Source organism: Lissotriton helveticus, chromosome 6, assembly GCF_964261635.1.
Source record: "Lissotriton helveticus chromosome 6, aLisHel1.1, whole genome shotgun sequence".
Classification (NCBI taxonomy): domain Eukaryota; kingdom Metazoa; phylum Chordata; class Amphibia; order Caudata; family Salamandridae; genus Lissotriton; species Lissotriton helveticus.
The window spans coordinates 917,980,996-917,993,245 of NC_136067.1; positions in this window are offsets into that span (position 1 = coordinate 917,980,996).

Here is a 12,250-nt window from a genome sequence, read left to right on the forward strand (position 1 = left end):
AACTAATAGATGGTGGTAAATAACGAATTCTTAAAGCCCAGAAGCACTGTTTACAGTGCTCACTACATATCATTTACCGATTCGGTAAATACCGAATCGGTAAATGATGATTCGGTAACTACCGAATCGGTAAATACCGATTCTTTATTTACCGAATCGGTAAAATAGCCACCTACATAGGGAAATGCTTTTACTGATCGGTAGAGGCCGATTTCGGCCGTTACCGACTGGTAAAAGCCTACCTACATCTAGCCCTTAGTTTCCTAACTATAGCTAAGCTTTAACTTTTGTTTTTTCATTGAAAAATATATATATACATATATCGAGAGAAGTGAAGAGAAGAGAAGAGAAGAGAAGAGAAGAGAAGAGAAGAGAAGAGAAGAGAAGAGAAGAGTAGAGAAGAGAGATATAGCAATCATTAGAGTATGTGCAATATGTGTACTCTGGTACCAAGATCAAGAATAAGCCTCCCAAACATATCATGAATCATTCATATATCACTCATAAAACTATTTCAGAAATACAACCGTTTGTTTTCACTATCAGCATCAGTTTACCAATTTCTGAAAATAGAAACTATTTGCTGTGCAATATTGACTTGTCATTTGAAAGGCTTGACGTTTTCAGGTTCAAAACACTATTTATGTCCAAATTATACAGTGCCTTTGTATGTGCACTGTATAAATTAGGTCCCCAAACATCGCCATGTCAATATATAATCTAGCTCTCTCCTCTTCTACTGCCACTCATGGACAGATTCTGACATTCATACCAGGTGTGCTGGTAAAATGCAAGTATTATGCCAGGGATAGCCAGATTTTATATCAAAAATGCAGACAATATCATGATTGTCAACAATGAAGAGAAATATTTTGAAACAAATATGGGAGATTTACAATTCCAAATAACTTCCATGGAAGTTGGCAATGGTTTTAGCAGAAGTAAGGAAATGTAAGTCCTATTTGGCTGATAAAACTGGAAGCTTACCATCTGAATTATAAGTGTTGCATGTGTGCAATAGGTTGGGACCATTATATTAGTGCCTCCCATTTAACGACGGCTACCCTCACTTATATCAAGAAAGTCCACAGTATGCCAATATGCCAGGACCGAATATGCCTCTTTTTCCTGCTGCCTGTCACCCAGCATGGTGTTACAACACGGTTGTTACAATGACCGCATTGTAACAACGCATACAATTACCCCGCAAGTCATAACAACCACTTGCGGAGGGGGGCGTTGTATGTTGGAATAGTACAATTTACTATTCCAACTCCAGTCTGTGCGGACAGTAGGGAAAGTGTTGGATTTTAAATGCAACACCTTCTCCCCCCTCCGCAAGTCATTGTTACGACTTGCGGGTAATGGTATGCGTTGATACAACGCGGTTGTTGTGACTACCGCGTTGCAACAACATGTAGGGTCACGGTTTCCTGGTCAGAGTTGCTTACCGCCAGGACCACCATTTTTCCATGGACTGTTACAAATATGTCACTAATGCTAATAATATGTTAACCTGGTACCATTATGTCAGTGCCAGCAGAGCATATGCCAGGGATAACCACAGTTATGTCTAAAATGCTACTAATATGCCTAGCATGGTAATCCACTGGGTGGTATATTAGTTCATGTTTAATTAAGCTTAAATGATTAGCTAAAATTATGAGGCATTAATTAGTAGGTAGGCCGATAGCCATACAATTGACTACATGCAGGAGTTTAATGATTACATTGCAGTCTGAACAGAACTACTTGCATTTTTGAAGTTTTTATTTCAAAAACAAGATTTTCCTTTCCTATTAACCTCTACGTGGGAATGACTACATATCTGGGACAGCCGGCCCAGACTAGATGCCCCCTCTTTTTAACCATGAGCAGACACATTGGGGCACAAGACCATGTTATTTAGGCTACGCATCGATTGGTGCATATGTATGTAAAACACGTTCTTGAAAATGTATTAAACTGAATAACTCATTTTTATGAAATTCCATGTACATTGCAGGGAGATCAGATCTGACATCCGTGTAATGTCCTTAAATCTGAAACGCATGTGTGCATGAGAGCGGCCTGCTTCTGTAGCCTGCCCACGGTAACGTAAGATAACCACTTTCCCTGACTTATCTCTTTTTTAATGCCGTATTACTGACTTTCAAAAAGCATTATTTCTGCTCTGCTACAGGCCGTTAATAGACATATCATGCGAGGAAATGCTTTTACCATCACGAAGCAGCAGAGCTGAACTTTCGCTGAACTCTTAAATTCCCAAAAACTAGACAATGATTTTAACTCTAAAATATTGATGCTTGCTTTTTAACTTAGGTCGCATTTCAGCTGGTGCCTTCGGCAGCCACCGTTTTGGAGAATAAATCAAGAGTATGAAAAACACAGCATCAGGCGCAAAAAAAGTGTAACAGGGATCTTTCAAAATGCCCCATCCACCATCATAGAGCCAAAACATTACTAATACCTTTACATGAACGTTTCAAAATACCCCATCCACCATCATAGAGCCAAAACATTACCGCTACCTTTACATGGACGTTTCAAAATACCCCATCCACCATCATATAGCAAAAACATTACCGATACCTTTCCATGGACGTTTCAAAATGCCCCATCCACCATTATAGAGCAAAAACATGACCAATACCTTTACATGGACGTTTCAAAATACCCCATCCACCATCATATAGCAAAAACATGACCAATACCTTTACATGGACGTTTCAAAATGCCCCATCCACCATCATAGAGCAAAAACAGGCGGCTGGTGACATTTGAAAGTAGTGAGGGCGTAAAATTAGTGGTGGAGCACACCGCGGTGATCGAGCAAGCCCGAATAACCTAAGGAGGTTTTGGGGCATTTTCCCCCCGAGAAACTTTAAAAAAAATGAGTAGGCAAAAGGTGCCTTTTCGAGCAAATTTGTGAACACATGCACTTTACTCCTCACAGTCAAAAACGAGGTGAGGTTTGGCCTAAACAAATTAATTATTAGTCTAGACCAACACACCCGTCCTATTTGCCTGTGAAGAGTAAAGAGCATGTGGTTATGTTAGCCAGGTTAAGGGACCCTTCTTCTTTCTAAAGGGGCGCGCGCTTCAACTACAGGGTCTAACTATCCTGTAAATTAGGCACAGCACAGAATCAGTTATTTGCCTCTGAACAAGTCAATACTTCCAGTCATCCTCTTTGGAACTCGAGTGTGGACTACAAAGCAGGAGAGAGGGGAGGTGTGAAACATGAAACTAAAATGTGTCTCTGGTGTATGAAGATGCATATACAGACACATTCTACTGAGGATGCTATAATCCCTCTTTTCAGTACCATCAACCCCAAACTACACTTAGTGGGGGGGAGTCGGGAAGTGGAGGGAGAATGCAGGGTCTAAAGATTTGTTCATGAAGGACAAAGGGAGCTAAGTATACCTCCTTGAGCAGCAGTGAGCTTGTAATGCCAATATCCTTCCCTGTCTCCGCATGGAAGAGAAGGGATGCTGCTTGTTAGGATACTAATTACTGCAACAAAATTGGAAAGAGTGCAGCGATATTGATTGGAGAATTTTGGGGCATATTATCAACAAGTAGCGATATTTATCGCTAACTAAGCTTAGCGACCTTTTTTCTATCGCCGTGCATCGCTGGATTTTATCGCAGAGATAACGTGCTATTAGCAACGTTTATCTGAAATGCAATAACATTTCCGGCGTTAGCGCCGAAATGTGTGAATATCGCTGGTAATCCAGCGATATTCACGCACTATCACTAACAGAGACTTAGCCAGAATATCCACCTCCCATTGGATATAATGGCTAAGAACTGGTCTGAGCAGGCGATAGGTTTTGGAGATATTCGCGCTTAGCGCGAATATTTCCATCGCTACGCCTGCGTTGATAATAGGCAATAGCGATGTTAGCGACTGCTTTCAAATGCTAACAGGTTGGGAACGCCCACTTCGCATGTCATTAGCGATAAATATTGCTGACATGCAAAGCGGGCCCCAAAACGCTTGCTATCGCCTACAAGCTGTTGCTAACTGCTGTTAGCGACAGCTTGCTAATAGGGCGATAATCTCTTATCGCCCTCCTTGATAATATGCCCCCTTGTTTTTTTCTCTCCAGCCTGCTCTATGTCTGTGACATGTTGATAATTGTGGGCATAGGATTCTGGAATGTGATACAAGGAAATTGGTCCATTTCAGGGCGATCAGGCAGCTGAGTTGTTTACAGAAACCGTATCCAACAGTGTAGTGGGTTTGTAATTACATCTATTGCTGTTATGACATGTGTAGTGTTCTGTATTGCATACCTTATGTTCTGTGGTTCACGAGATTGGAGTGTGCATCTTCTGAGGTTCAATGGGTTTCTGACAATTTAAGATCGAACCTCCGTGGGTGTGTTGCTCCTGGCCGTGGTTGAAGATTTATGTGAATAAACCATTTATCTTATGAGACTAAGAGACGTCTTCTGGTGGATTCTTACCTACCACAAACAGCCTCTGCGATGTCAAATAAGCTTTCATTTAACACTGAGGCACTTAAATATAGAAATGTATCTAAATCTGCATCATGAAAACATTCCAAATTACCGGAGACCTCAACACATGTACATCAACCTTCTACAGCTCTCAGAGTTTCCAAATTCCAAACACTAATTTAGAACTAATTTATATATTACCATAATATTAATTAATAATATACAATATTTTACTGTAGGATAGCGGTAAACATTGGATAGCGTAGGGGTACAAATTACTATTCCCACTCAAGTGAGTGCAACAGTAGGGAAAGCGTTGGATAGCGTAGGGGTAAAAATTAATATTTCCACTCCAGAGAGTGCAACAGTAGGGAAAGCATTGGATAGCTTAGGGGTAAAAATTACTATTCCCACTCCAGAGGGTGCAACAGTAGGGAAAGCGTTGGATAGCGTAGGGGTAAAAATTAATATTCCAACTCCAGAGACTGTAACAGTAGGGAACGCGTTGGATAGCGTAGGGGTACAAATTACTATTCCCACTCCAGAGAGTGCAACAGTAGGGAAAGCGTTGGATAGCGTAAGGGTAAAAATCACTATTCCCACTCCAGAGAGTGCAACAGTAGGGAAAGCGTTGGATAGCGTAAGGGTAAAAATCACTATTCCCACGCCAGAGAGTGCAACAGTAGGGAAAGCGTTGGATAACGGGAGGTTAAAAATTACTATTCCCACTCCAGAGAGAGCAACAGTAGGGAAAGCGTAGGATAGCGTAGGGGTAAAAATTACTATTCCCACTCCAGAGAGTGCAACAGTAGGGAAAGCGTTGGATAGCGTAGGGGTAACAATTACTATTCCCACTCCAGTGAGTGCACCTGTAGGGAAAGCGTTGGATAGCGTAATGGTAATAATTACTATTCCCACTCCAGAGAGTGCAACAGTAGGGAAAGCGTTGGATAGCGAAGGGGTACAAATTACTATTCCCACTCCAGAGAGTGCAACAGTAGGGAAAGTAAATACTTCATATATTAATAAAAATAAATTAAATATTAATACCAATAACAAATTAACTACAAGTAATTACCAATTTAATCTAACATAATAATTAATCAATTAAAAATACAAATAAAAATTAATTATTAAATTCATTACCTATTAATACAAATTATTACCAATTAACAATTAATTAATTAGCAATGAAAAATTAATTAACAATGAATTCAAAATAAATACCAATAAATAAATTAAAATATTTAATTAACTACAATTAAATTACTTCCCACCCTATTCCCCTATAAACCCACGACCCGCCACGAGAAATACATTTATAAAATTAACATAACTATTAATTAATCAATTAATACAAATTAATTACCAATTACAATTTAGTTCATTACCAATTAAAAATGATTTAACAATTAATTCAAGATAAAAACCAATAAATAAAAAAAAATATTTAATTAATTATAATTAAATTACTTCCCACCCTATTCCCCTATAAACCCACAACACGCTACGGAAAATAAATTAATAAAGGTAAAATAATGATCGATTACTCAATTAAGTAAAATTAATTGCAACTTAAAATTGAATTAATTACCAATTAAAAATTAATTAACAATTAATTCAAAATAAATACATTTCAATATTTAATTATTTTTTATTAAATTACTTCCCACCCTATTCCCCTATAAACCCAAAACCCGCTACAGAATTAAATTACGCAAAAATTAAATAACATAAAATTCATTACTTAAAATAAATTATAAAATAAATAAAACTAATTTAGAACCACAGCTTGGCTACGGAGGTGCGCGCCATCTTGGCCTGTATCAAGTGGATGAGGGTGAGTATGACAAAGGCTGAAGCAGTCGCATCATAGTGTAGCTGTACGTGTGGCTGAGTGCCAACTTCTAGGGCAGTATCACAGGAGCACGTGAATCCATTGCCACCAAGTTTCCTAGAGTTAACTTCACAGATGCATCTACACACCAGACCAGTCAACCTGCAAATGTTTCATTCCTTTCTGATCCCTCAATAAGGTTTAACCAATGCTCTCTTAAATGGGAGAAATACATTTTGCGTGTGAGTGTGTGTGGGTGAACGGATCACTGACAAAATATAGAAGACAAAAATATAGAATACAAAAAATATCGAAGTAAAAATATAGAAAGCAAAAATATCGAAGTCCTATCTAAAAACAGGTAAGTACAAAAATATTTAATCAAAAATATAGAAAAAAATACATAGATAGTCAAAATATCGATTTTTTTAAAATGTCTTTAAAGTAATTTAAAATTAATGAAATAACTATAATTAACTAAAACATACTTACAAATATTTAAATAACTTTAAAAGTATTAAATAATTAATTTAAGTTAAAAAAATAAACATAGAATTACATTTTTTAACACATATATATATATTAACATAATATTAATTAATAATATACAATATTTTACTGTAGGATAGCGGTAAACATTGGATAGCGTAGGGGTACAAATTACTATTCCCACTCCAGTGACTGCAACAGTAGGGAAAGCGTTGGATAGCGTGGGGGTAAAAACTAATATTTCCACTCCAGAGAGTGCAACAGTAGGGAAAGCATTGGATAGCTTAGGGGTAAAAATTACAATTCCCACTCCAGAGGGTGCAACAGTAGGGAAAGCGTTGGATAGCGTAGGAGTAAAAATTACTATTCCCACTCCAGAGACTGTAACAGTAGGAAAAGCGTTGGATAGCGTAGGGGTGCAAATTACTATTCCCACTCCAGAGAGTGCAACAGTGGGGAAAGCGTAGGATAGCGTAAGGGTAAAAATTACTATTCCCACTCCAGAGAGTGCAACAGTAGGGAAAGCGTTGGATAACGGGAGGGTAAAAATTACTATTTCCACTCCAGAGAGTGCAACAGTAGGGAAAGCTTTGGATAGCATAGGGGTAAAAATTGCTATTCCCACTCCAGAGAGTGCAACAGTAGGGAAAGCGTTGTATAGAGTAGGGGTGAAAATTACTATTCCCACTCCAGAGAGTGCAACAGTAGGGAAAGCGTTGGATAGCGTAGGGGTAAAAATTACTATTCCCACTCCAGAGAGTGCAACAGTAGGGAAAGCGTTGGATAGCGTAGGGGTAAAAATTATTATTCCCACTCCAGAGAGTGCAACAGTAGGGAAAGCGTTGGATAGCGTAGGGGTAAAAATTACTATTCCCACTCCAGAGAGTGCAACAGTAGGGAAAGCGTTGGATAGCGGGAGGGTAAAAATTACTATTTCCACTCCAGAGAGTGCAACAGTAGGGAAAGCTTTGGATAGCATAGGGGTAAAAATTCCTATTCCCACTCCAGGGAGTGCAACAGTAGGGAAAGCGTTGTATAGAGTAGGGGTGAAAATTACTATTCCCACTCCAGAGAGTGCAACAGTAGGGAAAGCGTTGGATAGCGTAGGGGTAAAAATTACTATTCCCACTCCAGAGAGTGCAACAGTAGGGAAAGCGTTGGATAGCGTAGGGGTAAAAATTATTATTCCCACTCCAGTGAGTGCACCAGTAGGGAAAGCGTTGGATAGCGTAATGGTAATAATTACTATTCCCACTCTAGAGAGTGCAACAGTAGGGAAAGCGTTGGATAGCGTAGGGGTACAAATTACTATTCCCACTCCAGAGAGTGCAACTGTAGGGAAAGTAAATACTTCATATATTAATAAAAATAAATTAAATATTAATACCAATAACAAATTAATTACAAGTAATTACCAATTTAATATAACATAATAATTAATCAATACAAAATACAAATAAAATTAATTATTAAATTCATTACCTATTAATACAAATTAATTACCAATTAACAATTAATGAATTAGCAATGAAAAATTAATTAACAATTAATTCAAAATAAATAGATTAAAATATTGAATTAACTACAATTAAATTACTTCCCACCCTATTCCCCTATAAACCACAACCCGTTATGAGAAATACATTTATAAAATTAACATAACTAATAATTAATCAATTAATAACAATTAATTACCAATTACAATTTAGTTAATTACCAATTAAAAATGATTTAACAATTAATTCAAGATAAAAACCAATAAATAAATAAAAATATTTAATTAATTATAATTAAATTACTTCCCACCCTATTCCCCTATAAACCCACAACTCGCTACGGAAAATAAATAATAAAATTAACATAATGATCGATTACTCAATTAAGTAAAATTAGTTGCATATTAAAATTGAATTAATTACCAATTAAAAATTAATAAACAATTAATTCAAAATAAATACATTTAAATATTTAATTATTTTTTATTAAATTACTTCCCACCCTATTCCCCTACAAACCCACAACCCGCTACAGAATTAAATCACACAAAAATTAAATAACATAAAATTCATTACTTAAAATAAATTATAAAATAAATATACACTTTACACACATATACTAACATTAAAACACTTCAAAAAATTCGATATTATTAAAAATTCGATATATTTAAAACCTATATTATATACTTCGATATTTTGACTTTCTATATTTATGAAAATTGATATTAAATTACTTACCTTAAATTCGATATTTTTGTTGACCATATTCTGTCCATTCGATATTTTGTCCATTTTATATTTTCACTTCGATATTAGTGTTATTCTATATTTTTGATTCAATATTTTTTCTGTATACCGGGTGAACATGATTGGGGATGTGTGTGCATGTGTACATGTGTGTATGTTTGTATGTTGCGTGTGTGCGTGTGCCAAATATTAAGGCTCAATGGAGTTCACTTTTAAGAAAGTCTTTGAAGATTGTTACTGTTTTTTTGTGCAGTACATCTTTCATAGATTTTCAACATGGGTTGTTTGAAAGGCCCTGTATTTCGTTCACAGGATATCAAACCGCAAATCAGGTTATCTTTCACGAAATCTCAAAATCATTACTGCGATTATAGCACGTTCTTAATGCTCTAAAAAAATTACATCACCTTAAATTTGAAAATGTTTCCATTAAGATCATGCTACCGAAAAACCGTGGCATAAATAATCTTTTTCTGGTAATTTCCCAGCAACAGCTCACGTATCCCAGGTAACAGGTAATATCCTAGGACCAAAAGTCCGTGGAAACCGAACACGCTTACAAGTACACATATATTAATTCTAGGTAAATTGCCTATTCATGTGCATAAATATATTGCAGTGATGGTTGTACATCCAGACCCCTACATCACTCTTCTGTAAGCGGCAACTGCTCCCTTACCACCCCATACCACATACATCATGTATTGACTTCATCATCCCACAGTTATATTGTGCAACCTGTATCCTTTACAGTAAATGTCTTAAGAACAGGGCTTCTCCATTCATTCTACCTCCGTCTGCCTATCAAAATGTACCCATTGCACCCAATTTTCATAAGCACTACGGACCACCTGCTATGTTAGTTTCATGGGTCAATAAAATAGATGGCTATTTTCACATAGGTGGAGAGAGCAGAAGAATGTGCCATTTGTCTTTCCTCTTTAACAATTTAAAAGTAAAGCAACATTGACTTGTTCAATTCCTTGTTTTTAAACGGACAGAAGATAAACCAAGTTAGATCAATTCCTGTACTTGGAAAAATAATCAACTTGTGAGTAACTTTACACACACACATGAAAGTCACGGCTCGCAATACTCCTCGCGGGGGGGGGGGCGGGGAAGTTTAAAATAAAAATATAATAAAAGAAAACTTACCGGTCCACGCCGACTCTGCTCAACGGCTCTTGGGCCGGGGTCCCGCGCTCTTCAACAAACAGGAACAGCCGCAACGTCACTGACAACCCCGCTGCTTAATTACGCTGCTCCAGCAGTGCCAGGATTGGTCCCTGTCCATTAGGAGACCGGGGGCTGCGGAATGAAGCAACCCTCGTTCTCTTAAGGGGAAGGCTAGTGCGCATGTTCGGGCTGATCGTAAAAAGGATCAGCCCAAAAATGAACATGCGCACTTTTGCTGCTAGTGAGCTGCGGTCACTCAACTCCCTGTGTGCTGCTGCAGCCCTGCCCCCTCCAACCCCCTTCAGCGTCTCTCATTCTACTTCTCCGATGCTGATTCCAATTAGGAGTCCTGATTGGAATTAGCGTTGGAGAATTAGAATGAAGGATTTGATTGGGGCCATGGCATTAGTGGGGCAACGCCCCAGCACCCCCAATGGACGCATTGCCACTATCCACCATCATAGAGCAAAAACATTTCCAATACATTTACAATGTACAATGTTTACAATGTTCACAGCAAGGAAGCATTGTTGCCTTAGTCCTCGCATGGTTTATCATCTAAAGATCAAGTGATCAAGGCAAGTGGACACTCACAGGCACTGTTTACATTTTAATACATCCACCATATACAATTCTGGGGCATATTCACCAGGAGCTATCGCCGAATTAACTGCACTTCAATGCAGCCAAAGTTGTGATAAATTTACCTCCCCATTCACAAGCTGGTGTTAACAGCCCACAGCACCAGTTTACCCGATATAGCAGCCACAAAAAACATCACCACAGAGGACCCCCGCAACTATCGGCAATGAGATGCAGAGTAGGCGTTTCCGTGCAAAAAGCTGCGACAACACCTCAATATTCTCAACGACCAGCCAGATCGGCGATAAGAACACAAACCATGCAATAAGGCACGTAAGCAGCGGGAAATTAACACCTGCTCTAACCTGGTGTTAATTCGGCCCACAGCCTGCACCACAAAAGAAAGCACAGCCCAGAGCCACACCTGAAGACAAACAGATGACATGGAGCAACTTAACATGCAGCACAGACACCCAAGAGGGCCACAACACCCACTGACACCACACCAGGACCACCCCTCCCTGGCACCCCCGACCAAAGACATGCCACATCAGCTACACCTAAACATGTACGAAATAATCCGCCTGATGTCGCACAATCACAACTGGTGACATGCGTGTGTTGTCACAGAAATTAGCATCACACATTCACTTTCGAAGCAACCAATGAAACTTTATTGAAATGAACACTGAAATGGAATGAAGACACATAGCAGCTCCCTTTGGGACAATCCGTAGGTCACAGCCTGCAAGACAAAAAACATGATGAGAAGGTGTGTCCTGCGCACATCAAAGGACAGAGAGAGAGCGAAGGAGAGAGAGAGAAGTAGAGAAGGGGAGGGAGAGAGAGAGAAGAAGAGAGAGAGAGAGAGAAGAAGAGAGGGAGAGAGAGAAAAGTTAGGGGGAGAGAGAGAGAGAGAGACAAAGAGAGGGGGAGAGAGGGAGACAGAGAGAGTAGAAGAGAGGGGGAGAGGGGGAGAGAGAGAGAAGAAGAGAGGGGGAGAGAGAGAGGGAGAAGAAGAGAGGGGGATAGAGAGAGAGAGTGGGAGTGAGAGAGAGAGAGTGCCGCACCTGCGCACCCAGGCCACACTGCTCACCAGCTGCCACTGGTGTGTCTCCAATCACTTGCCAGTATGTAAAGCAGTACACCAGGTAACACATCAGAGTCAGAGCCTTCATCTGAAACAGAGTCCAGATACATGACTGGCACAGTACACACACTTGCACAAGACAACATCACCTGCCCACCCATGCACACCCAGGCAGAGGCACCCTAGCCCCTCTTGCCGCCCATCGGAACATGCCCGCCCATGCACACCCGGGCCTCACTGCTCACCTTCCACCACCGGCGTGTAGACAGGAGGTCCCACAACGTGCTGCTGCAAACCACAAGCCCTGGGCCCATGGACATAGCACCATCCACACCATGCATTCAGGCTGGGCAGG